The sequence below is a fragment of the Ovis aries genome, chromosome 1 (assembly GCF_016772045.2).
Source record: "Ovis aries strain OAR_USU_Benz2616 breed Rambouillet chromosome 1, ARS-UI_Ramb_v3.0, whole genome shotgun sequence".
Lineage (NCBI taxonomy): Eukaryota > Metazoa > Chordata > Mammalia > Artiodactyla > Bovidae > Ovis > Ovis aries.
In genome coordinates, this window is record NC_056054.1 from 230,506,233 (window position 1) to 230,533,959 (window position 27,727).

The 27,727-nt window shown below is 41.4% G+C and overlaps 1 protein-coding gene across 8 annotated transcripts in view; it reads left to right on the top strand.

Moving 5' to 3' along the window:
* The window catches only part of VEPH1 (ventricular zone expressed PH domain containing 1), a 676,809-nt gene that overhangs the window by 131,568 nt on the left and 517,514 nt on the right, over positions 1–27,727 (top strand). For 2 of the 8 annotated variants that reach the window (XM_060394257.1, XM_060394279.1), the window contains exon 1: positions 12,621–12,917. The exons of 5 other annotated variants lie outside the window; for them this stretch is intronic. The gene's annotated coding sequence lies outside the window, so the exon portion shown is untranslated. Of the gene's footprint in view, positions 1–12,615; positions 12,918–27,727 lie in introns of those variants that run through there. One more of the 8 variants, XM_060394321.1, reaches the window with a different exon arrangement.

Sequence of the window (27,727 nt, forward strand, 5' to 3'; positions counted from 1 at the left end):
CCTAAAGGAAATTAATCTTGAATATTCTTTGGAAGAACTGATGCTGAAGCTGAAGCTCCAGTACTTTAGCCACTTGGTGGGAAGAACTGACTCATTAGAAAAGACTGTGATGCTGGGAAAGATTGAGGGCAGGAGAAGGGGATGACAGAGGACAAGATAGTTGTATGGCATCACTGACTTAATGAACTTGAGTTTGAGCAAGCTCCAGGAGGTGGTGAAGGACAGGGAAGCCTGGCATGCTGCTGTCTATGGGGTCACAAAGGGTTGGACATGACTGAGGGACTGAAAAACAATAACGACATAGAAATGGAATTGTAGCAAATGCAGATGGGCACAAGATTCCAATATTGGCCTGTTATATTCAGCTTAGAATCAGGAAAAGGGACAGTTGCCCATCTAATCCCCATATACAAGGGATCTTTTAAAATGTCTTCACAAGGGCAGCCCTCCCAATACTCCATATTGGTTTTTAAAATATGTCTTCTTAAGGCTCTCACAGATTTAATAAAACCGCCATCAAATTTTGGTGTTTCTGCAGCCCCAGACAATCAAATTTTAAGAACTTGTGAGGCCTCACCTGGATTTGCACGGCCCCAGAGCCAGACGGAGTTTTTATTAAACCTGATCTCATACTGTTGGAGATGTCTGTGGAGTCAAGTGAATGAACAACGGTGGGGCAGATCCAATCAGCAACCCTCCTTGCAGGCATCCCTTCAGCATTGCTTTCCTGTTGTATGTTTCAGTGTTTACATAGAGTTTTCACAGAAGGATTCATTTAGGATTAACCTAATTGAATAAACACAAAGCTGCATAATTTATGGACCAAAATAGTTTTTGCTGGTTGGGTTGCTGACTAGCATTTCCTTTCTCCCTAATGGAATACTGCAAAGTCCCATATTGTTATAATCAGAATTTCATCTTTGAGTCAATCCAGTTCATTTGCATGATATGATTTTATTATAAGCCAGATGTATAAATAATTGCTCATGAAGAGAGCCTTTTCTTCAAGCAAAGTAATGGAGTGTGTGTATATATATATATATATATATATATATATTTTTTTTTTCCCCCTAATGGAAATGGCTAAGTCCAGTAGCAGAACCTATCATTATGGGAATCATACTGAATTCTTATTACTGTTTCCACCCAAAAGATAACTCAGAGAAATAATAAACATTGTAGCTTCGAGTTTGCTAATGAGAATAGGATAAATAAAAGAGTACATGCTGGGAAGATGGAGAAAGATCCTAGTAAACTAGCCTTCATGGTACTTCCCATTTAAAAATCCACAATTCCTTCTTTCCTGTTACATCAAGTTTGGGCTTCTTGTGTTTCAAGAGCTTGCACAATCTGGCTCCATCCTAACTGCCCAGGCTGATTGACCCTGCTCATTACTCCTTGCCCTCCATCAGGGTTTGATAAGCAGTGATAATCACTCCCCATGGGCCCCACATCTCATTTGCTGAAAACGCATGATGGCCTTTGCACCTGATGATCCCTCCACATTGAATGCCCAACTTTTTGTGCCTTCCAGTTTAAATCTGAGCCATCCTTATATGTGCTGCTCAAGACCCATCATCTCAGGAATAAAAGAAGCAAACTGACTACTCCTTCCTCCGGTGAATTTTTGCTTTGTGGTCAGCTGAAAAAAATGGCCCTCCAAAGATAATATCTCTGTCCTAATTTCCAGAATCTGCAAATATAATCTTATTTACAGAAAGGTCTTTGCAGATGCAATTCATTTAAGGCTGTTGTAACAAGAAGATTATCCTGGATTATCTGAGTGGGAAGAAAGCCGTCACAAGTGTCCTTATGAGAGAAAGGGAGAGGGAGACTTGAGACACATAGAAGAGAAGGAGGCAGTGTGAACATGGAGTTGAGGACTGGAGTGATGTGGCCACAAATCGAGGAACGCAGACAACCCAGAAGCTGAAAGAGGCAAAAAATGAACACTCCCTAGAGTCTTGGTAGGGTGTGCCACCTGCTGACCCCTTGGCCTTGAACAATTGGTCTCTAGAACCTTGAAAGAATAAATTTCTGCTGTTTTGAGCCAGGAAGTTTGCAGTAATTTGTCACAGCACCCACAGGATATTAATTTGGAAAAGTACTGCACATTAACTGTTTGTGGCAGGTAAGCTCCCGATGGTTCCCTAATACTTCTTTTAAAGAACTTAATGATATTCTAGGATCAATTCTATGTCAGTTATCTCTAAGAGCCTACCAGAAAGTTACACCCTATTTGGGAGGAGAACAGCCACATGGGAAGTATTATGGAACCATCTGGAAATTACCTTCACCAAACAGTTAATGTGCAGAGAAGGGAATGGCAACCACACCAGTACTCTTGCCTGGAGAATTCCCATGGACATAGGAGCCTGGTGAGCTACAGTCCATGGGGTCACAAAGAGTTGGACATGACTAATGACTAACACTTTCACTTTTAATGGTTATTTTTAATATTCAGGATGAGAAAAAATGCTGGTTATGTTTCAGTGATCTATTGGCAGTTTCCCTGGAGGAGGGCATGGCAACCCACTCAAGTATTCTTGCCTGGAGAATCCCATGAACAGAGGCGCTTGACTGGCTTTGGTCTATAGGGTTGCGAAGAGTCGGACTTGACTGAAGTAACTCAGCAATTGATGTTCTACTTTAGATAAATACTTCATCTCTAAAATGAGATTGTGGGTCTATTAAAATGTTTTCTCTTAAGCTGGCTGTTGCAAGAGTATAAGTGTAGGTCTTTGATATGCCTTTGCTATTTGGCTTGGTCTCCCCCTCATCTGTGAATCTTCTCTAAAGTGATATTCTGAGTCCAGAGTTGCTGACCCATGTACAGCCCATTCTCATCTGTTACAGAATGTCAGCACTGTGGCTTGCTCCTGCTCAGATTTCTCCTCTTTCCAGCAGAGAGGAACTAAAGGGCTTAGGAGGTTGACAGCATTGTATCTCAGACTAGTGTGCTGAGTTTATGCCATTTAAATAGGGTTAGCAAAATTAGCATTTTCTTGAGTTCCAAAATCACTATGAATGGTGACTGCAGCTATGAAATTAAAAGATGCTGGCACCTTGGAAAAGAAGCTATGACAAACCTTCATTTTGCCAAGAAAGATCCATCTAGTCAAAGCTATGATTTTTCTAGTAGTCATGTATAGATGTGAGAGCTGGATAGTAAAAAACACTGAATGCCAGAGCATTGATTTTGAACTGTAGTGCTAGAGAAAACTCTTGAGAGTCCATTTGACAGCAAGAAGATCAAACCAGTCAACCCTAAAGGAAATCAACCCTGAATATTCACTAGAAGGACTGATGCTGAAGCTGAAGCTCCAATACATTGGACACATGATGTGAAGAGCTGACTCACTGGAAAAGCCCTGATGCTGGGAAAGTTGAAGGCAGTAGGAGAGGTGGGTGGCAGAGGATGAGATGGTTAGATAGCATCACTGACTCAATGGACGTGAAATTGAGCAAACCCTGGGAGACAGTCAAGGACAGGAAAGCCTGGTATGCTGCAGTCCATGGAGTCCCAAGGAGTCAGACATGACTTAATGACTGAACAACAAAAACAGGAAACACACTGCCAGATCTCATGAGGCCGATACCTGAGCTCCCCTCTATGCCCAGGGCTCTCTGGAGCAGTGCCCACAGTGGCTCAACATTCTTCCAAGGAACATGGATGGATGGATAGGGAATGAGGTTCAACACCTGTACTGATAGTCTTCCGTCAACCCTTCAAAACAATTCCTTTATAATAAAGCTGAATTTTTAAGAATTAATTTCTTGAAGCTGAACATGTTGGCCTCATTTTTATTTGGCCACTCACTTCAACTTTTATTTCATCATCATAAATGTATCTCTACTGGTAGGTATAGGCTGGTTCTATCCTTTAGAACTTCTGAGGTACACATTTAGGAATCTGAATTGCAGATTCTGAAGGTTCATCTACAGTAGATTTGAACTGAAAAGGTTGACTCACCACAAGACTGATCTCTCAAGACAGATGAAAAATTTCCATCAAATTAATCTAAAGCTGAATAAGAGTGTTAAATAGTAACCTATGGAGTTAGTCCGGAGAAGGCAATGGCACCCCACTCCAGTACTCTTGCCTGGAAAATCCCCCTGGCTGCAGTCCATGGGGTCGCTAAGAGTTGGACATGGCTAAGCGACTTCACTTTCACTTTTCACTTTCATGCACTGGAGAAGGAAATGGCAACCCACTCCAGTATTCTTGCCTGGAGAATCCCAGGGACAGGGGAGCCTGGCGGGCTGCCGTCTATGGGGTCGCACAGAGTCGGACACGACTGAAGCGACTTAGCAGTAGCAGCAACAGCAGCAGCAGCAGTAGCAGCAACAGTAGCAGCAGCAGCAGCATGGAATTAGTCTAAAGGGAATCTTCAATAATGTCTCTAATCAATGTATCAAAATTACTAGTGGCTTCCCATCTGGCTGTAGGAGAAGGACAGTTTTGATATTATAAAAAATAATCACATCTCCTTATGGTGCTCTTTTTACTGTCCTCAGGTAGGTCCTCAGATGCTACCTGTTTGTAGGTTCTGTGTTTTTCCTAGCATGACTTCCATGAGAGCAACCATGTAAGAAAAATCCCCTTGATAATGAGATAAATTATTTTTTCTGATTTACTGATACCACAAACTTACATGTCTAGAACTAGGTGACCCTACTCAATGTAACTCTGTTAACTTCCCTTAAGTTGAAGAAAACCCTGGTGGAGGGGATTCTTAAGCTGTAAAACTATTTTAATCCCTCTCTGAGTGGTGGTTCAACTGGTTTAAATCTTGAGATACAGTTAAGCTGGAATGGACACAAGAGTCACCCTAATTTACCAAAAGCAATAATTCATGACAACCAATGTCATCCAGTTGGCTCCTGAGTAGTCCCTGAAAGCTCTAAATTAACTTTATTTCAATAAAATATAGGCCTGAGTTTCTCAATCTGTCATTCTGTAAGAGGAATAGGTAGGCTTAATGTTTGGAGACGGAAATGACAACCCACTTGAATATTCTTGCCTGGAGAATTCCATGGGCAGAGGAGCCTGGCTGGCTACAGTCCATGGGGTCACAAAGAGTCAGACACGACTGAAGTGACTTAGCCAGCACAGGTTTAATTTTTAACCACTAATCAGGATCATATTAAGTCTAACTAAATTGAAAAAACTGAAGAATAATTTTAGACAGTTTGTAGCATTTATTGGCTTATCAATGGCCTTTGATGCACACACAGGAACTGTCAATTAGGCATGCCATCTGATCTTAATCTAGCCTTTTAAAGTTTCTTTAGAGCATTTGTCAACACACCACATCAAAAATCACACTGGGCAAAGCAAATTCATTTTTTTAAGTAGCACAAGAAAGGGCTTCTGTTTATAGTCATTTCTGATGGTTTTCTGTGGTTCTAATGTGAACTGGAGGACCACAACCAAATGCAACACATACTTGACACTTTGTTGATTCCAGAAGTCACCTATGCTTAACGATGCCTTAGGGTTCAGGGATGACTTCACAAAAGGGGTGATTCTTGAAGAATGACTCAGCCAAGCACATAAGGAGTCAAAGACCACCCTAGGGTGGGAGAAAGTCTGGCACCCTGGGGCACTTTGTGTGGTACATTATGGCCACAGCATGTTGTAGTCATAAACTGTAGTCCCACACTCAGCCTTGGAAGATCTCAGGCTGCAGGTTTATCTCCTCAAACAGGGGAGGCAGTCCCTTGCTTTTTCAGAGCATTGCTTTGGTCTCTGCTGTTCATTTTATGTCTTACACTTGCTTTCACTTCTATGTGGGTTTCTTGAATTTTGTTCCTTTGCCTTCAAATAAGCTCCTTTTTCCTGGCCAGCCTTAGGGACAGTAACTTGCATGAAGATCTGCCAGGATTTGTATTAAAGCTTTCCCCCAAACAATCTCTGCTTTCATCAAATTCTCTTTGGGAGCAGCTTTCAGGCAACTGACATCAGATTGACTTTCCCAAGCTCTGTCCCAGACCTCATCCTTTGTCTGACTGGGATGGGGATCTAGTGCCCTGGAGCAGTGGGAAAGGGCCACTTCCTTGTTAGGTTAAGGTATTTGGAGTCTATTCATAGAGATGGTAAGCAATTGGTTGATTTTAAGCAGTGTAGTGAAAAGATCATTATCTATTTTAGAAAGACAACCTTGATGCTTTGGTAGATAATGGACAAGGTAGGGAGAATAGTTAGGAAGCTATTGTATACAAATACTTAAAGTGTCACAGCTTTGAGTATTGATATAGCTTCCTAACTATTAGAGTAACAAAGGTAACAGAAGAGAGGATGGAAAGGGGAAAAGATTAAAGAGATTTTTAAAATATAATATTGATGAGACTTGTTGGTTTGGATGTTAAAGTTGAGAAATGGAAAAGAGAGGCTAAGGGTACTTGTTGGGTGATGGCACCATACTCCTTGTAACTATGAACCCAGGGGGATGACCAGGTTTAAGAGGAGTTAATGGGGGTGATAGTGGACTAAAGTCGTGTACATCTTGAGTTGGGAGCTCTCATGAGGAATCCAGGTATAACAGGCTGGGAGGCAAATGAAAGTGTGAGAAGGCTAAAGCTATAGGTCTATGAGTTGTCATTGGCCCCCAGTGGCCAATGGTGGAATATTAGCCCTTAAATTGTAATCATTGTGACTTAATAGAAACATTGGCAAAGACCCTGATGCTGGGAGGGATTGGGGGCAGGAGAAGGGGATGACAGAGGATGAGATGGCTGGATGGCATCGCTGACTCAATGGACATGAGTTTGGATAAACTCCGAGAGTTGTTGATGGACAGGGAGGCCTGATGTGCTGTGATTCATGGGGTCGCAAAGAGTCAGACACGACTGAGAGACTGAACTGAACCGAATAGCAACATGAGTAGATGAAAAGATCAGGATACAAAATTATATCTACTTTGGATTTCAACTATGTAAAATTATGTTTTTATTCATTTGAAAATGAAAAAAAGTGAGAAGGGGAAATGAAAAAATAAACAGCAGATTTGTTAACATAGGGGGTTCTTTTTAAATTTAATTGTTCATATCCAGCATCTTTTCATAAAGAATCTGTGATGTCATGGATTCTGTTAATTTTATAATAAATGACTTCTATTGTTATAATGTTATTTGTATAGTGCATTGAAAATTAATATGTCATATGAGTAAAACATTTTTAAACTTCCATGTGAATGGATATTATAACAGGAACATTATTTTTCTGCCTATCATTAAAGAAGTGGTGCTTTTGTAATTAACCACTAGCACTTTCTTCTAAATATTTGTATTATTTTATCAGATCTCTACATCCTTTTGAAGATCACAGTGTGCCAGGGAATTTCCTGAAAACTCAGACTATGAATAAAGCACTAGTTTAAAACTAGTGATAAATAAAATTTGCAATGCCGGTGACCTGGATTCGATCCCTGGGTGGGGAAGATCCCCTAGAGGAGGGCATGGGAACCCACTCCAGTGTTCTTTCCTGGAGAATCCCATGGACAGAGGAGACTGGCAGGTTACACAGTCCATGCCGTCACAGAGTCAGACTAAAGTGACTGAGCACACACGCGTGGATGTGGATGATACATACAAAGAATAAAATATATTCCCCATCTTCAGGGCTCTTAGAGTTTGATCAGGAGATAAAGAGTAAATAGGCAATTATTCTACAGCATAATTAGTAGGATCGTGGTTCCTTATCATGACCCTAAGATAACACATCATAGGGATATTGGGGGCTTCCCAGAGAAGCTGGTGTCTGCAATGGGTCTTCAACTACTTATACAAGTTGGGTGAAGGGTTATGGGAGGTACTTTTCAAGAAAGGGAATGCATCACAAGCAAACACTCCCAGTTAAGAAAGCACAACAGCTCACTCTGACTTTTCAAAGTGCTAGTAGAGAGGGAAAATGAGGCTGGACACAGAGCGGGTCCTGAGTGGTCTTTTTTGCTAAGCTCCAGATTTTGAACTTGGACCTTTAAGAAATGAAGAGTCATTGGAAGACTTGCAAAGGGAGTAACATGGTTAGAAAAATGATTCTTGGTGCAGTGTAGTGAGTGGATCAGGAGGGATTGGGAGGAAAGGCCAAGAGACTTGTGGCAGTTGCTATGATGTAGGAAGAGAAGTTAGAGCCTGAATTAGATAACCAACCAAAGGAAATGAAGATGAGAAACATTAATAGAGAGCAATCAGCAATACTTGGTGATTGAGTGTAGAAAGTGAAGGAAAGAGACGAGTGAAGGATGACTCCTGGGTTTCCACCTTAGGAAATGGGGTTTCCCTCTCCCCTGAGACAGGAAAAATAGGAGGTGCAGGTGTGGGTGGAAAGATGGTAAATTTAATTTCAGTACACTAGTCAAGGCTATGGTTTTTCCAGTAGTCATGTATGGATGTGAGAGTTGGACTGTGAAGAAAGCTGAGCGCCAAAGAATTGATGCTTTTGAACTGTGCTGTTGGAGAAGACTCTTGAGAGTCCCCTGGACTGCAAGGAGATCCAACCAATCCATTTTAAAGGAGATCAGTCCTGGGTGTTCTTTGGAAGGACTGATGCTAAAGCTGAAACTCCAATACTTTGGCTACCTCATGTGAAGAGTTGACTCATTGGAAAAGACCCTGATGCCAGGAGGGATTGGGGGCAGGAGGAGAAGGAGACGACCGAGGATGAGATGGCTGGATGGCATCACGGACTCGATGGACGTGAGTCTGAGTGAAATCTGGGAGTTGGTGATGGACAGGGAGGCCTGGTGTGCTGTGATTCATGGGGTCACAAAGAGCTGGACACGACTAAGCAACTGAACTGAACTGAACACTAAGTTAGAGGAATCTGTGGGAGAGCCATGTGATTGAAATGCCTTGTGGGTGGTGATATTTTCTGGTTGGGAGCTTGGATGAGAGATTGGGGCTAAAATGAGAGGAGGCTAAAATTGCAGCTGACAGTTGAAAGACAAGTCAGTGCTGTTCTGTGAGTGGCACATATAAGATGCAGATGTCAATTAAGATGTATTGATGTATGAAGGAATGGAGTCAATGGATTCTTTGGAATTGGAGAGAACTTTAGGGAATATCTGTTGTTGTTGTTTAGTTGCTTCAGTGGTGTCCAACTCTTTTGCAACCCCATGGACTATAGGCGCCAGGCTCCTCTGTCTGTGGGATTTCATGAGCAAGATTATTGGAGTGGCTTGCCATTTCCTTCTCCAGGGAATTTTTCTGACTCAGGAATCAAACACAGGTCTCCAAGTCCCCTGCACTGCATGCAGATTCTTTACAGCTGAGCCACTGGGGAGCCCAGGGACTATCTAGTGTATAAAATTACCAATGAGTAGGTGAGGATATCGAAGTTAAAGAAAAGAGATTTAACAATGACACATTAGATTCAGAAACCTAAACTTTATGAATGTATGCCCAATTCTCTTTCTGCTTTATATTGCTGCTGGAGTGGAGGTAGAGAAGAGAGCTGACAGAGGAAAAACATGAAAGGAAACTGTTTTAGCTAGAGCAAGAAGCAGGAGTCTTCCATCAGTAGTGGGAAATGAGACCACGATCCCTAACCCTCATACCCCTCTCCCCACCTTCCTTGAAGGCAGTCATTCAAATTTTCATGGATTGGCCACCATCTTGGAGCCCAGGTTTTCTTCCCTTTCTCTTAGATTGGGGGTTATTTTGCCTCTATGTGAAATTTATGAAGGTTTGCTTTGTTCTGGGAGAAAATCTGTTACCCCTATGAGTCAAAAGCCATGACTTCTGTTGCTCTGTGACCCAGGAAAAACTATGGACTTTCAAAAGGAAAGATGCAGTTGTGTAATAGCTTTCTCACTGCTGTGATGTTTCAGGGTGACCTAACTATAATGTCATTTCCATGCTTCTAAATTGTTTTTATCGTAGATGAAATGAAATGAAGCTGTTAATGACAAGCTGAATGGGAAACGCATCTGGCAGCCCTGCAAGGTATGCATCAGGCTGCCCTCTACTCCGTGAGAGCGACACCTTGCTTTTATTTTGCCCAGCTCTTCAAAGTGAAATGGTAAATAGCATTAGCAGATCAGGTCAGGAGGACTTAACTCAGCTTTGTAGTGAACCTTGGTGTTTCTTCGCTGTTGGATGCATTTGTGTGCTAAGTGTCCCAGTCTGTTCAAATCTCAGATGAGGAATGTTTGGATTTGGATGGTAGTGACTCTCCCAGGTTGGTGGGCAGCTTGCAGGGTAGGTTGTGTGTTAAGGAAAATTAAGAAAACCATTTCTTCAGATTGGCCTCACTGAGGCTTGGGTAAAAGGTTAGGAGGACAGCTCTCGTTAGACTGGAAGGTGTTTTATATTATCAAAGCTAGACTTTCTCAAGGTAGTTTGTCCTTTTGCCAGGGGGAAGATGAGTTTTCTAAATGACTTAACTAACTTCTTTTCTGGCATACTTTTGCAATTGGTTCATTTCCAGGTACCAGAAAGAATGTAAATATGGAATGAATCAACTTTTTCCACATTTTTCCCTAGCAGTTCTTTTATGAAGAACAGATTTTCCATAGAGGAAATTAAAAAATACATAAAACTGAGAAACCATGGTGTTGTTGAGAGCGGCCTCATTTTCCATGTCACTTTGTAACTGGCAGTGCACACTGCATTCAAACGGCATTAATATAAAGCATAGAGTTTGTTTCAATTAGCTTCATTTTTCCTCAAGATGAGGAATTATCATAAATCCCTGAAATAACAGCTGACTCACAGAGATACTTGTGTCGTTGCATTAGGAATTTTTTTACAGCTGTTTTTCTAACTACATCTAATTATAAAAATGATGAAACTCCAATTCAATGCATTTGATATGAACCTTTTCCCTAAATTAAGAAGGCGGAGAGAGGGGCAAGCATATAACTCATTTCTCAAACACAGACAAATTATTTTTTTGCAACAAATTTGGGTAGAATGCCTTTTTTTCCCCCATTTTAGACCATTTTTATACAAGAAACCCAAGTATTTTCATTAGCATTTGCTTCGGATTTTTTCCTGGATGCCATTCTTTTGAATGATTTGAGAATATGCTTCTGGTGCATCTGTAAACATCTGAAAATTCGGTATTTGGTAAAAGACAATTGATATGGACAGCTCAAAAAGCCAGAACTTTATGCAAAGCGGTATCTGGATTGCCATCTAAATGAAAACCTCATGTCAAACAGATGCCATAAATATGAATTCAGACAAATACCCATTGATAGTTTTTCCGTGGTGCATCTTAGATGGTTCAGCTAGTTACAGATCTTGTGAAGTGCAGCCTGTTTGGTATGCTGAATGCAAGTTTAAGTTCCTTTCCTTTCTATTGTGACACTACAAGTCTAACCTTTATTGTCAGGGTCCCCGCTGAATTTTCTAACAGCAGATGAGTGGGAATTCATGGAAATAGCATGTGTTTCACCAGTTTCCTTTATTTCTCCCTTAGGACAAGCAGCTGTCAGGTCAGCCCCCCATTGCAGAGCTTGAAGCCATCAAGAGCAGGGATATATTTGCCTTGTTCTGAGGGCAGGCTTTCTGCCGACTCGGGAGATCACATAAATACCTTCAGGCCAGCATATCTGAGTCATCAGTGAGTGACCTCCCTGACAGGCTGAAACCACAAAACGCGACTTATGGAGCCCTCGAAGCAGGCTGCCCAGTGCCAGTTTCCGGTGAAGCAACAAACAGAAAAGGATGAATTCATTCACATTCACACCCCCATTTTTCTACGTGGCAGGAAACCAATTCCAGAGAGTAATAGTAGTGCGAAAATGCAGTCACATAACTTTTATAACCCCGTTTCCTCAACTGCTTTACAGTGAAATCCAGAGTCTCTGATGGATCTTGTTCTGATTCCTAAGTTTCTTAATGATTACAGCTTGACATAGTTTTAGAGAGAAGACTTTACTTTTTAAAATACAAAGTTAGTGTCTTTTCATTAGCAGACCTGACCTGGATAAGGGGAGGAGGGCCACTTTTGCTATAAATCTGCCTACTTCTCTGGGTGTAGGGAGGTGAGCTCCCTGAGATGAGGAGACAGGAAAATGCTGACCCTTGTTTTCAGGTGGATGTCATTCTTCTGCAGAGACTGAAAGCTTACTAACTTTGTGTCACTTAAGAGCACTGTTTCTCCTGCGTTTCTTCTCAATAATAAGGTCTGATGTTTATCTATTGCTAGATCACTCACCTGGATCATTGCATTTACTTTTTCAAACAACCTTGTGCAATTTGTATTAATATTATTGGTCACATGGTAAAACCAAAGCTGATAAGGTAAAGTCAGAATCATGCTCTTAAGGGGTAAATGACTTATTTGGATCCTGGCCAGCTAAACATAGAGCCTATGTTTGGTTTTGTTTCTTTGTTATTTTTGTTTCTCTCATTCACTTAGCAAGGCATGATAAAAGTGTGAATCAATAGAGAGGCTGTTGAATACATGTATTAAGTATATTAAATATATTTCTTAGCACATCGTCATCCCCGTTTTACAGATAAGAAATGGATGTGTTATTTGGTTCAAAGATCACATGGCTAACAAGGGTCAGAGTTGGAGATGTAAAGCCAGGAAACCTCCCCTTAGAGTTTGTTCCCTTGGCCACTGTACATAGTACAAAGGCAAGGCATTTGAACTTTATTCTGAGGTTGAGGAAGTGGTCTGGGAGGCAGAATAATCACCACCCAAACATGTCCATGTCCTAATTCCAGTACCTGTACTATGTATGGCACAGAAGAATTAATGCTTCAGAGGGAATTGAGGTTACTAATCAGCCGACTGTAAAATGGGGAGATTCCCTTGGATTGTCCAAGTGGGCTTAATGTAATCCTAAGGCTCCAGGAAAGTGGCAGAGGGCAGCAGCAGAAGACATCAGAGTGAGACAGAGAAGGACTCAACCTGCTGTCACTGAAAGCCAAGGAATGGAGATGACTTCTAAAAGGTGAAATGAAATAGCTTTGTTAACCATTATTGACCTTTGAGACATATTTTATTTGGCCCCTACCCTGGTACTGGCTGTTTTGGGGCAGCAACCCCATGCCAGGAAGAAGAGGGTGGGCACTATCAGATGGCCCATGCTGCTGCTCTCCCATGGGCTCAGTTATAAGCTGCAATTTAAGAGTAGAATGCTGAGAAAAGCAGGTTACCATAGGGCCAGAATGGGAAGGCAGAAAGAGACATCCGAAGATAGCCGGGTACCATCCCCATGTTGAGCCAAGGAGTCTCCTCTGGGAGGACTCTCCCCACAGTCAGGGCAGTTACATTTGTCTGCCCTGGGGTCTGACCTCCAGGGAAGGTTTCTTCCCTAGAACCTCCATAAAGGAATACAACCTTGCTGACCTCTTGATTTTAGCCCAGTAGATTTCTAACCTATATAACTGTAAGATTAGCATTGTTTATGCCAGGTAATTTGTGTTCACTTGTTAAAGCAGCAACCTTAAACTCATGTAGGTGGTATTGATGGATTTTCTTCAGGGTTTGGGCATGAGGTCCCTGTGTTGGCCATGTAGAGTCTGGATTATTTAGGCGGTAAGGCTGAAGGCAGAGGGATGAGGTAGGAAGCTTGCAAAGGTAAAGACAACAGAGGGCTGGAGTCCACCGTACGACAGTGGATGTAGTTTTGTTTGTTTTTCAAAGCGTCTATGAAATACATGTTGTAAAGTGAAGAGGAGACAGAACTGAGCACATTTTTAAAGTGTAGGGTGGAGAGTACACACCTGTGTGAAGCTAGGTGTCAGAGCTAGTAGGAGAAGGATGCCGTTGTCTTGCAGGTGTTGGTAGGGAGTGTCATACTCTTTCTGATGGTTTTGGGGAGCAAAATGGTGGTTGTGGTGATGGAAATGATAACAGTGTTGGGGATGGTGATGTTTGGGCATAGGTAGAAGGAAATGCAGGCAACCTGGTCTAACGACTTCTCCCTTTCTCTGTGGAGAATGAGGGGGAGTTCATCAACTGAGAAGCAAGTGAGGGGTGTTTCAAAACAGCCCTTGTGCAGAAGTGTGGGGTGCGCAGCCTGGTGAGATGAAAACCTCACCCTTTTGTGGCATCATGTTTGACAGTTGTGCCGTATTTGTCCTCCTGTCAACAGCTCAGCAGTCCTGGAGTAGGAGCAGAGATGGCCATGTTAGGGGTGGAGATTTGGAAGACAGAAGGGAGTGAGAGTTTTTACTCCCCATTTTGGTGGAGGAGTGATTATTATGGGGGGGGGAAGGAAAGATCTTCCTTTTGTTTGATATTTTGTTTGAGGCTGACTTCATGAATTCCAAACAAGCGCATCCATTCAGCTATTCTCTACAAAAGAATTGCTGGACCTCTGAGGTAAATGGTTTCTCAGCTCCCAATGCCCACCTTCCAGGTTCCCAAATGGAATGCCTGGGCCTGGATGGACACAAGGGCATGGTAAGACCCCCTCCCCCATCCCATCCCTAGATCACATGGATGTTCTGTGCTCTGTTGAGTTTTGCTTATACACTTTGAGGTGTGTCTGCATTCAGTCCCATGAAAGGCAAAGGTGCAAAACCACAGAAGAGGTACAAGGAAGGCACTCAGTCCCTCTGGTACTGGAGGCATAAGGCCCTGGCACCTTCTGGCAACAGAGAGCAAGAATGAGCAGAACCAGTGCCATCTTATGTAAGGCAAAGTGAGGAAAATAAGAAGACATAGCGTTTAATCTAAAAAGTTCCCTGAGGGCTGGTAAACCTCTTTGGGAGGGAGATCCTAGGAAGAATGCACAGCTTGCTAGGTTGAGAGTTCTGTTTAATATCAAAGGAAACCTTTCGCATCTTTTAAAAAAATGTGAAAAGAGAGCCTGTAATCTCCAGGGCCTCAGATTTATGTTTTCCAAATGTGAACCTCTATTTCTCTATGTGCTTGATATCTTTTTAATGGGCTACAAATATTTGAAATGTGTAAACACCATAGGAGGATGAGTATTTTAAGTGTATAGGGATGTGGCTGGATTAGGAAAACTAGGATGTCATTATGGAAGTGGGAAGAATGAGATGAGATGTCCCAACGGACCAAATTGCTGGACTGGAGCACACCCTTAGGGCAGATGAAGTGGAAACAATCTTCTGTTTGAACTTTCAAAAATGTCACCTGGACAAAAGCATGCAGCACCTTTCTTATTGGAGACATGCTCTCTTTGGACTGCATGGGGAGGGAGGGGATTCTGTTGTTTTTCCTTCTGTACTGATCTACCTTCCCAGAGGAAGTGGGGTCAAGTGTGTCTTGAAAACGCTCCCCTGGGTGATTCTGATATATTCTTTTCTGCATCCACTCCAATCCTTCCCCAATGGGAATTAACAGGTTCAAAGCCAAATACTGACATGGTCAGAAAAGATTGCTTGTTCTAAGTAGAGTGATGTGTTTCCAGGCAAAATAATCTCAGGAGTCTTCTCAGTGGTTTTCCTTAATGGACATCCTTGACCAGACACACCAAAACCACAGATCTTTCATTTCCTCAGGTGTAGAATAGGAGGAGAATATACTGCTGGATTTTTGGTGAAGATTAAATGAGATATTATGCAGATGAATAACTGTACATGGAGAGTCCTCAATAAACGTCACTTCCCATCCTCATAGCATCAGTTGGCAATGAATTATTTCTTTTGTTTCCTAACACTCATTTATGATTTCATGCATTTATTTACATATTAGAGAACTTATAACTGAATGGAGGCCCATGGTCTCAGCTACAGGTGTTTTGTTTGCTTACTCTTGGTTGTTGGGTGCCCCTTGGTAAGTGGCAGGATGGCAGAGTGGTGAGAATGTGGCACTGGAATGAGAATGACTGGGTTTGAATTCGGGCTTCACACTTTTAAACTGCGTCATCCTGGGCACATGTCTTTGTGCCTTGATTTCCTTATTACAGAGTTGAGGGGGGGAGACATAATAATTAGTAATATCTATCTCATGGGGTTGTTCTGAGGATTAAAATATATGTATATAATTTAATATATACATTATATATATATATATATATATATGTATATATGTATATGTGGAGAGAGAGACAGAGAGAGATGCATACCATGGCCTGGCATCAAGTAAAACCTGTAAAAGTGATTGTTGTAACTGATTTTTGGTCAATATATATAGGGCATTTATAATAGTGTTCAATAAATATTAGCTGTTGTTTTTATTATTATTGGCCTATAAAACATGGTCAAAGATTTCTGATCCATGAACCTAAACTACAGCCTCTTGAAAATAATTTCAGATTTAGAATGATTCTTACTACCAGAACTAAGAATTATTGGCAGTAGTTAAGGTGGCAACAAAATTCAGTCTTTGGGTGGTGGCACAACTCACTAGGACTTTAAGGCTTTATCCCAGGCTCCATGAATAGTATCAGGCTACTTGTTTCTTCTTATTTTGTTTTTGGTTGTTCTATGTCCTTATTGTACCACATGAGCTTTGTTGCCCTGCAGTGTGTAGGATCTCAATTCCTTGACCAAGGATCAAACTCGCGTTCGCTGCATTGGTAGGTGGATTCTTTACCACTGTACCACCAGGAAAGCTCCACGTTATCTGTTTCTTAAATACCATACACTGCATTTGCACACTGATGAGCAATGGACTCAACTGTGTCCACAGATACAAGTAAAAATTAATTTGTTGTAAAAATTTTAAATATGGACTATTTCACGTAAAATTCTGGACATTCTGCCTCTTAAACAATTAGAGTATCTACAACTCTGGGCTTGCTCTCCTACATGGCAACATCTGCTTCAGCTGTGTAAAACTGCCCATTTTATTTTATTTATTTATTTTTGTTACCGTTTATTTTAATTTATTTTTAATATAAATTTATTTATTTTAATTGGAGGCTAATTATTTTACAATATTGTATTTGTTTTGCCATACATTGACATGAATCCGCCACGGGTGTACATGTGTTCCCCATCCTGAACCCTCCCTCCCACCTCCCTCCCATCCCATCCCTTTGGGTCATCCCAGTGCACCAATCCCAAGCATCCTGTATCATGCATCGAACCTGGACTGGCGATCCATTTCACATATGATAATACACATGTTTCAATGCCATTTTCCCAAATCATCCCACCCTCACCCTCTCCCACAGAGTCCAAAAGACTGTTCTATACATTTGTGTCTCTTTTGCCATCTGGCATACAGGGTTATCATTACCATCTTTCTAAATTCCATAGATATGCATTAGTATACTGCATTGGTGTCTTTCTTTTTGGATTACTTCACTCTGTATAATAGGCTCCAGTTTCATCCACCTCATTAGAGCTGATTCAAATGTATTCTTTTTAATGGTTAATACTCCATTGTGTATATGTACCACAGCTTTCTTATCCAGTCATCTGCTGATGGACATCTAGGTTGCTTCCACGTCCTGGCTATTGTAAACAGTGCTGCAATCAACACTGGGGTACACGTGTCTCTGTCAATTCTGGTTTCCTCGGTGTGTATGCCCAGCAGTGGGATTGCTGGGTCGTATGAAAACTGCCCATTTTAGATTATTGTTTCACTTTTATCTTTCTACTATGGAGTGGAGTCCCCACCACTCCATAATGTATTACATCTAGCCCCTTGCACTCAACAGTCTTATTGTCTGATCTCATTAGGCCTCTGAATTTGCAACTCCTTCTATAAACTGATATAAGAGAAATGTTGCTAAGGAGCTGGAGGTGGTACATTTCTATACTGTTGAAAAGACATACATGTTTCCACTATAATGTAGAAAGGGATAAAGTTCATTTCATCCAGTCTTGATTTATGACATGTTTCCTCAGCATTCAAATGGGTCACTTCACGTATACTATCATTGGTTGATTCTACCAAGTAGAGTCAATGCCTGCACCTCAAGTGGACCACACTGATGTCCATCACTGGCAGTTGCTACCAGAAAATGTTCACCATAGTTGGAAACCATCAAGAAGTGGTACCAAAGAGAGCAGTTAAGCTTAGCATGGTATTTCCAGAGTCACACAAAATATGTCTAAACACAGATATTCTTGGTAATTATAGCTTTATAATACAATTCTTCTGGAAATAATAGTTTTCTTGAATACCAGAGGAAAAAAGCAGACATTTGGATCCAACTGTAGGGACATCTTTAGAAGTTAGACATTTGAGTACTTGGGTATCAAGTCTTCATTTATGGAATTGGAGGCAGAAAGGCTGAAGAAGTGATAAGCTGATCTTTGGTATTTCCATGAGTACAGGGAATATATTTCAAATCTTATGTGTAGTTGTGTTTACTCCCACCAACCTATAACTCTGGTCCTGGCATTTCCTTTTGAAATCAGTCATGAAATAAAAGGGTGTTTCTGTTGTTCAAATTACAGTTGTTCGGAAGGAAATGTCCTATAATTTAGATCAATCAGAGGCCCAGAGGTATGTGACAAGTGTGCCTTGATGGAAGATATATTTTTCAGAAGTAGGTCACGTTCAGTCAGTATTGGAATGAAACTGTTTCTCCTTTGCTTGCCAACATGGGAGAGGATTCAGTAACTCCATGTGTCCTCAAGGCTTTCTGAACCAAGTAGAAGACCATCATTGTCAGAGTGTACAATTCAGCCTTGCATTACACGCTGCAAATTGTAAGACATGCTTCTTTATCAGCGGAGCTGTATGTTAATATAACTGTCACATTAAATATTTGCTGCTGTGACTCAGTTAATGACTGTCATAAAAGTGTGGCAGTATCTGGCATTTTAAGTGTTTGTGGTGCCTAATGTACAGCCTGCTATTGTAAATAGGCCACACATTTAGAACTAATTACATGCAAGCTATGATAGCAGGTTTATTTTTTACAACTATCTGAGCTGTGATCAGCACTTGTAATCACAAAGCAAGGAAAAAATAGGCAGTGACAGCAACACCTTCATGTTGAAAGCAAATTCTTGTTCTGAAGTGTTATGAAATATTATGTGTTTTCCAATAGAAAGTGAACACGATTAGTCAGAGCAGATATAATTAAAAAACACCCCGAATCTGGATTACAGACTGTTTTTACATCTGCACACATTTTTTTTTTCTCTATTCAGTTCAGGAAACACCCCAAACTTTATCATTTTTGAAGCAATACTTTTTGATTTCTTCTGAGAGTCAAGGAAAGGGAATTTGCCATCTTTTTGAGTCTCGGTGATGTGTTGCTTTTTGTTTATGAGTTTTGGTTGAAGCAGAGTTGCAAATTGGTTGAAACATAAAAGAGGTTGATAATGTTTGGCTCCTCCTAGCTGAGAAATGCCTCTTATTTGTGCTGCCATCCTGGGCATTTTCCAATGCTATTCTTCATGTCTGAAGAAAATCGATTTCTGGAAAGCGGCAATAGACCAGGGAGTCAAAATCTGGAGTCGACAGACTCCTTAGGGTCCATGGATGGAGTCAGGGGCAAGAAGAAAGCACAAACCTCCCCTAAATGCATGCAAACTTTAATAGGTAATTTTTTTTTTTTCCTGGAGAAAGAATCCAGAACTTTCTTCAGGACTTGTGAAGGAATAATAACTTTCAAAATAGGCAAATCTATAGGAAAAGAGAGCAGATTAGTATGGCTAGGGGTGGCGGCAGGAAGAAATCAGAAATGACTGCTTAGTGGGTGCAGGTTCCCTGTCGGGGTGAAAAAAAAGCCTGGAACTCGATAGAGGTGATGGGTGTACAATTTTGTGAGTATGTTTAATGCTACTGAATTGTACGCTTAAAAACTGTTAAATTGGTAACTTTCATGTTATATATATTTTACCACAACTTAAAAAATTATACCTCAAGAAGTGAGGGAATACGAGAAAGGATATTAAATATCATATTGCAGCTTGTCTAGACCACAGGAAGTAATGAAGAAGTGGTTCTTGAGAGAGCACCTGGGTGTCTGCAGTGTTGAGGATGTCAAAACAAAGGGGCTCATTACAGTTAATCAGGACTCTCTGGGGCAATTGCTGCCAATTTCCAGAAAGCCCCAGAAAAGCCTGACTGCTGGGGTCCTTCTGAAAGTGTTGCAATGGGCTCCATATCCCTTCTCTCAAGTTCAGAGCTTGGATCCCACTGGGTTGGGAGAGAGGAGGCAGAGATGATGGGGACAGCTGTATAGCGGCAGCAACAGCTCGTACAGCAGATGCTTCTCACCCTCTTTTTGGTACAGCATCGACCTGGGAGGCCAGACCTCTCCTGGCTTTGTGGGGAATCTCTTTCCAATCCAGTGGAGGTTGGAGAGCTGACTACACTAGGCCACTCTGTGGGTTCAGGCACATGGAGACTGAGTCCAAATGTTGAGGCTTGGAACTGAGGGATAAAAGATTGATCCAGAAGTCAGACTGGGGGCTTTGAGACAGGCTGCCGCCTGGCTGATTAAGGATGGTGACAAAGGCCCGGCAATCTGCAGAGGACTGAGCAGAGGCTCTAGATTTCTCATGTGTCCTAGAGTTTACAATCATTTTCACATCTTTTTTTCCTTTGCTACTTCCTGTGGAGACTCCAGAGCTAAATGCAAAGGCTCAGTAGCAGTGAATTCCCTGCTCTCTTTTCTTTGCTTGCTCTGGGGCTTCCCCTGTGACTCAACAGTAAAGAATCTACCTGCAGTGTAGGAGACACAGGAGACCTGGGTTGGATCCCTGGGTTGGGAAGATCCCCTAGAGGAGGAGGGCAAGGCAACCCACTCAGTCTTCTTGCCTGGAGAATCCCATGGACAAAGAAGCCTGGTGGGTTAGCCTAACCCGAATCCTAACTTGGTGGGCTACAGTCCATGGGGTCTCAAAGAGTTGGACGTGTTGAAGCAAATTAGCATGCACACAAAGAGTTTACCTGATACTTTGGATAACTAGATGCTTATTCCCTCTGACTTCCTCTCCTTTCCTCTATTTCCTTTTTTTCTTTTTCTCTCTTATTTGTATCTTGAGCTTGGCCTCTTCTTATCTTGTTCTCTTTATCTTTTGATTACCAAGTGCCATTCTTATTTCTGGGCTTCTCTCTTTTGCCTTCTCTCCCTCCCATGCTCCTTCCCCACTCTGTGTGTCTCTTTCTGTGTTTGTTACTCATAAGAGACAGCAGGTAGAATGGGTGACCTTTGGGGTATTTACTCTTTTAAAATGATCTGAGAATTTTGAGCACAGAACATCCTTATTTAATTTAGCATGTCTAAAGTAACCCAGGGGTAATGAGAAGGGAATGGTTTTTGGTCTATGGAAGTCCCACTTTGGATAAAGCCAACACTTACCCACCTCCTCTTGCGAAATAGACTGTAGAGCTAACCTCCACCCTCATTCAGCTCCAGCAAGAGGGCTGACTCAGGGTGATTCCAGGTGGCACATGGATTCCCTGGAACCATCACTGGGAACCCAACAGTGGTTTGCTGCCTTTACATAAGTCAAAGAGCCACATTCTTTTTCAGTCTAAACCTTTCCCCTTGCATTTCTACTGAAAGATACAGTGTATCTTGGAAAGATTTGTTGAGAGAGCTGTAGTCCTAGTTCTTAACTAGATTTTTAGCTAAATTCAAGCCCGTCTCTTCCACCTAGCTCCTTCTGACTTAAACTTTGCTCCTCAAAGAGAGTGTCACATTTTCTTTGAGTCTTTGCTATGGTTTCTTATCTCACCTTCTCTCTACTTACTGCCACTTCCTCCATAAGGGCTTCTTAAATCCGCAGCTGGAATGATGGCTTCCTTCAGACGCTGTGCTCTCGTAGGTTCTTACTTGTGTTTCTAATGCTAGTTATCACAGTCTATCTTGAATTATAGCCAGACATATACTTCAAGAGATAGAAATGTGAAGGCAAAAACAGTATATATTTTTATCTTCCCTGTGTCTAGAACTATACTTTAGTTAATGCTCATTGAATTGACTTGCAGAGTGATCAGTGAGAACATTTATCAATAATCTTCAGCTTATTTTTCATGCCTAATGAAGATTGCCTTTGATAAGCTTAATCACGTTCTCAACAATCATTAGTCTACCCCTTTTACAATTGGGTTTTGATCCTTCCATTGACTCTGTAAAGTGAAGTGAGAGTGTTAGTTCCTTAGTCGTGTCTGACTCTTTGTGACCCTGAAGGAGGAAACAGACAGAGCTGGACTCCATCTTAGGCCAGGCTGTGAACATTAGGCTACCCTCCCAATGGACTCAACTTTGTGCCTGGTGTCTATAGAAATGGCATACCAATGGAAAACCAGACCCCCGGAATAAAAGAGCCTCAGGACTTGGACTCTCCGTTGCCTGAAAGAATATGTTAATCATCTCTGTAACAGAACAAAGTCATAAATTCCGTTATGTTTATCAGGATATGACCACAGTCCTATTGATAAATGTCCACTGCTTATCTAGTCTTGTGACACATGAATCATGGGTTAACTTTGATTGTATCTCTCTTTTACCTTGTCCAGACTAGTTTCAAGGAATTTGGGGAGGTGGGCTTGAGCAAGTACACTTAGGGTATATAAGGTTTTCACAAAAACTGGTCGGGGTCCTTGGCTAAGAGGAGACTCTGCCTTGGGCCCACCAGTGTAATAAACTGCACTCCGCTATCTGCATTGTCCTTCTGAGTGAGTTTGTTTCCCAGAACGCGTGGCTACAATAACCCCATGGACCATAGCCCACACGATCCTATGTCCTTGGAATTCTCCAAGCAAGAATACTGGAGTGGGTAGCCATTTCCTTCTCAGGGTAATCTTTCTGATCCAAGGATTAAACCTGGGCCTCCTGCAAGGCAGGCAAACTCTTTACCATCTGAGCCATCAGGGAAGCCCCTGACCTTGTAAGGGGGTATATTATCTTCATCTCATGGAGGAGGCTGAATTCTTATCATGGAACCAGATCTCTAATCCTAGCCACTGGTCCTCAAAGCCACTGTCCTTTCCACCTTATTCTGAGGCATATTCTGATGGTCTGCACTTCCCTGCAGCCATTGTGTTCTCTATGAGTCTCAGCCACGTCCCCTTCTCCCAGGAGCATGCCATAGGTGGGCTGCATACCTGGCTTGGTCCTTTTCTGGGGGAGAAGAAAGCACCAGTCCCTTTGTCTAAGACTCCGGTGCAGGATGTTTAGTGCTCTCTCCGGCTGTCACAGCATCACGACCGTTTGCTTGGAAAGATCACAGCCCTTGTTTGCATACAGCTCCCTCTCTCAGCCTGCTTTGGGGCAGAAGCTTGCTTTGATCTGTGTGCAGGCCTGGGAGGTTATGGCCCTAATTAATTCATGCATAACAATCTGAATTTCCTTTTCATTTGGAGAAGAGCGTAATCATTTCAAAACTTTCATGATGCTGAAATTCTTAAAACTCCAATTGAATCTTATTTTCATTAAGTCTGGTCAGGGTGATCTACAGATAACACTGAAACAAAAGATAATGAAAACATATTTCTTTTAAATTACTGAAAACAATTTCTGTTCGTAAAGGGGGTTCCTGTCATAAGCAAGATTTTAGAAAAACAAAACTTATAATAAGCAGTAGATTGTCAACAAACTCTTCATCAGAATCCAGTTTTTGTTACACAAATACATCAGCTTACTAATCCACCCCATTCTATGGAAATGTCATATAAATTGAAGGAAAATAAAGAGTGTGAGGGAGACCACGGATATGAAAGCAGCAATGTGCTTTATAAATGTGACATATTATTATAGCTTGACTTCTGCAATTCTCTTCCCCATGGTTATAAAGTGTATTAGAGGTCCCCTGACTCCTGTCAGATGCCTTTTTAATGATCTTTAAGCCTAAAAGGCAGGACAGTGATACTGGCAGGGAAAGTGCTTAATAATTTGTTTATGGTAAAATGCTATCCTAATTAGTAGATCTCATTAATTTCAATAAGGCATCACTCCAGCTCTTTCTCTCTCCCCACAGTCAATCAGCCAACAAGCTCTATTGCCTTTGACAATGAGATCTATCTCTTACTTATTTGTATCGTTCCCAGTGCCTCCTGAATTTGTCACCTCTCACACCACACCTGGACAGCAGCTGACCACACCCTCCTATAATCCATCCTCTGTGAAGCCAGAGGAACCTTTTAGAAGCAAGTCATGGTAGTGCCCCTCCAGTTTCAAATCCTATAGTCCGTTCCTTGGTGTGGCCTGCAAGACCCAGCAAGGCCCAGCCCTCCTTGCTCTCAACTTGTACCATCTCCATCTCCCACACTGGCCTTATTTTTCAGTCTTTGTTGCCTGAAATTTCTTTCTGCCTCAGGCCTGGTCTCTGTCCACCAGCCCTAGCCTCCTTTACCTCAGTTTCTTTCAGCTCTTACTTCCCAACATTATTTTATATGTGTGATTATTTATTCATCCTAAAATTTTATTTATTTATTGTATATTTAGTTCGGTGTGTTTGGTCTTTGTTGGCTTGCGGGCCTTCTCTAGTTGTCACGAGTTGGGGCTACTGACCAGGCTTCTCACTGAGATGGCTCCCCTTGCTGCGGAGCACAGGTTCTGGGTGTGCCAGTTCCAGCAGGTGCAGCGCTTGAGCTCAGTAACTGTGCTGCACAGGCTCAGCTACTCTGCAGCCTGTGGAACTCTTCCAGACCAGGGATTGAACCCATGTCCCCTGCATTGGCAGGCGGATTCCTATCGACTGTACCTCCAGGGAAGTCCATAATTATTTATTATTCACCTCTTCCTGTTCAAATCTATGTTCCATGAGGGCAGGACTATCTCTGCATTGTTCTATGCTGTTTCCCCAGAGACTGGTACAGATAAGACTCTCATTTATCTGCTGAGTAAATGAGTGCTAACTGAAGGCAGAAACTATTGACTGAGGGGGGAAAAAAAGAAGAACTCTTCACATCATGTGAAAACACTGCTAAAATTCAATTCAATGGAGAAAAATAGTCTAAATAACTAGTTTTAGCTAAAATCAAAATAACTGTTTTTCACCAGTTCCTGGCTAATTCAGTTACAGAAGTAATTTATTGTTGACAAAGTAACAGTAAGTGCTATCGCATCCCATGGCTATCCATTTCTTTTGGTTAAACAAGCCAAAACATTTATCATTCTTGAAGTCTCTGATCTCATTCAAATTTTACAAAAGGAACAACTACAGAATACAGATCACCTACTTTTCCAGAAAATAATAGTTTTGGGGAAAATTGCTAATGCCCAATATGGAAAGTTTGAGATTATTTTTATTCTGTTCATATCTTTTTAATTTGTTTTAGTGTGTATCATCTTGTGGTAAACTGTGTTCATCCACAAATATTTTTGTGTATTTGTACACACTAATATCTTGTGTACCAGGCTCTAGACTTGGCACTGGATGGCTTGGGGCAACCGGACAAATAATATTCCTACTCTGGAAAAGGTTGGTCAACAACTTCTGTCTGTAGGAATTTAGAATGAACACATTTGCTACAGGCTTCGTGTGCTGCCCCCTCAGTGTTATTTCAAGAAAGCCAAGAAGTGACAGTAGGGTGGCCTGGAAGTTCCAAGAAAATCCTTGTGTCCTGATGAAGATCCAGGATGAGGTATCTGTGAAAAAGAAAGGCAAACTAGGCCAAACATTTTTAAAATAGGCCATGACAACTGTTGCATTCCTGATCAAGGCCTGTCAAGAGAAAGTTTGGGCACATTCAGAGTCTTTTCAAACTCATTGGGTTCCATCTCTAAACCCAAATTTGAGCTTTTCAGCACTGAGATCTAGTCACTACTAAAGGAATGCCTCATGGAAAGATAAATGAGCTTATAGGGTTTAGGATTAGACAGCAAATAACTGGAACTAAATTGTATTTTGTTGAATCTCAAAATGGCTCAGAAACAGTTAGACCATGTTTTCCTCAAAATTAACATCAGTAAAAGAGATTAAGCAAAATAAAATCCTCCTGGGCAAAAAAAAAAAAAAGTAAACTGAGATTTGCTTAAACCAGACTTCTTCCAATTCTTCCATCCTTGGTTGACAAAGGCATAAACTTGGGAGTTGGGAGTGCTGGCAGGTTGTAAGCCTTTAAGATTATTATAAAAATCAGAGTTCCAAGTTTTAGAAATGTTTAAGAAAGAAGCTTTTTTCTTGACATTTCTAATTTTTGCAAAGTATTGAAATATACCACCCATATAATAATTATAGGTCATAGAATTTCAGGGCTGGAAGGAGTGCTGGAGACAATTTAGTGTAGTCCATGCATTTCAGTAGAGGTGAAAACCAAGGCTCGGGGAGGCAAATGAAGTTGCTCAAAGCTGAGTGTAAGCCTGGGGTGGAGCTGGGAACTGAGGTTTTTTAATCTTATGGAAATGACCAGTACTGGACAGGTCTATCCTCACTTTCCTATTAATGGAGCTCTGTAAAGTCCTTGGAATTATGATGTAATAAAAACATGCGATTTTGATGGTCAGACAAGACAATCATTATGATGATAGTCTTGCTTTTTTCCTCTGAGATGTGACTGTTCAGGGGTACCGGGCATGGAGAATGTCTGTTAAAAATGGAGTGTAAACATTTAGGGAACTTGAACCGGGCAGAAGCAGTGTGTGGCATACTCACCTTGCGGTTGGGGACCCATTCCTTCACTCTGATATACCTTCACCATGCACCAGCTGCATTCATGATTAAGTTTTGAAGCCCACACTCCCTCCCCACCCCCCATCCCTGTTACTCATGGAAGGCAGCCCACAGCTCAAAGCAGAGGCGGCCAAATGAGTGCAATATCTCTGTGAACATCTTCTTTCCTGAGGAGGGTGTGTCCTTTCAGGACCCCGGGTGGGGTATGGACATAGATGAGAATTTAAAAGTACCAAGTGATGTGGAATTTTGGCAGGGAAGAATCAGAAGTGTTGTCTGAGTGGTGATAGTTTGAAAATACTTAGGAGTTACCTAGTTACAACCAAACTTTTTTTTTTCCACACTGTTTTAACTATTTGAGGTAAATAGTCATCTTTCTTCTCCCACCCCCAATACACACAGCTTACAAATATATTTCCTGAGACTGTGTACTCTCCCCAGTTTTTACAACCTAAGAAGACGTTTAGCTAGTTGGTAGTTGGAAGACAGATCTGAAGGGAGTAAGTAGTGTTAGTAATCAGTAGTCCACATCCCCTTCCAAAATGTTCCAGCTACTTTTGAACCTAGGCCTGGGAAAAAATATGTTTAAGTTTTCCTTGGAGACATTGTTAAATTATATTTTATTAATTAGTGTGCACTTCAATTTGAATCCATACCCAGGGAAACTAGTTTTGCTCTTAAGTTTCACCCATACATGATTATAATAATAAAACAGTATTTTAATATATAAAATGTTTACTATAAAAAATTTTTTTGATATAGATATATTTTCCAGAGTACTTCATTAATCAATTTTTATAACAACATGGAGCTCCATCATTTTTATAATATTCTGAAATGATGATGCAAACATTCATATTCAAAAGTATGGACCAACTACTGATAATACCACTAAGACTGAACTCACTTGCCTTAAGTGAAAAGCCACAAAAGAAGTTTCTATTTTCAATGAAGTTTATCTGTCTGACATTTTCCACTTTGTGTTCAAAGGAGAGCGGCCAAAGCCATTTGGGTGTCCATGTGTAGCTGGAGGATACAGATTCCACTTGTGGAATTGGTCAAGATCAGAGAACTTCTTCCTTTCCTGTGGCTTAGAAACTGAGTTGTTAATATAGTTATTCTGTCTGGCATTTAGATCATGAATTTTGCCCAGATCCACATCAAGGAGAAAAGAGGCCCTTTCTATGTTAGATTTGCCGAATGACTTCAGATGTTTTGACTGGAGAGCTGAAGAACAGAATGAAAACAGTACAAGTCATGATCTCCTTTGCCGCCTTCCAGAATCCACCAGGCTCTGTTCTTGTTAGTT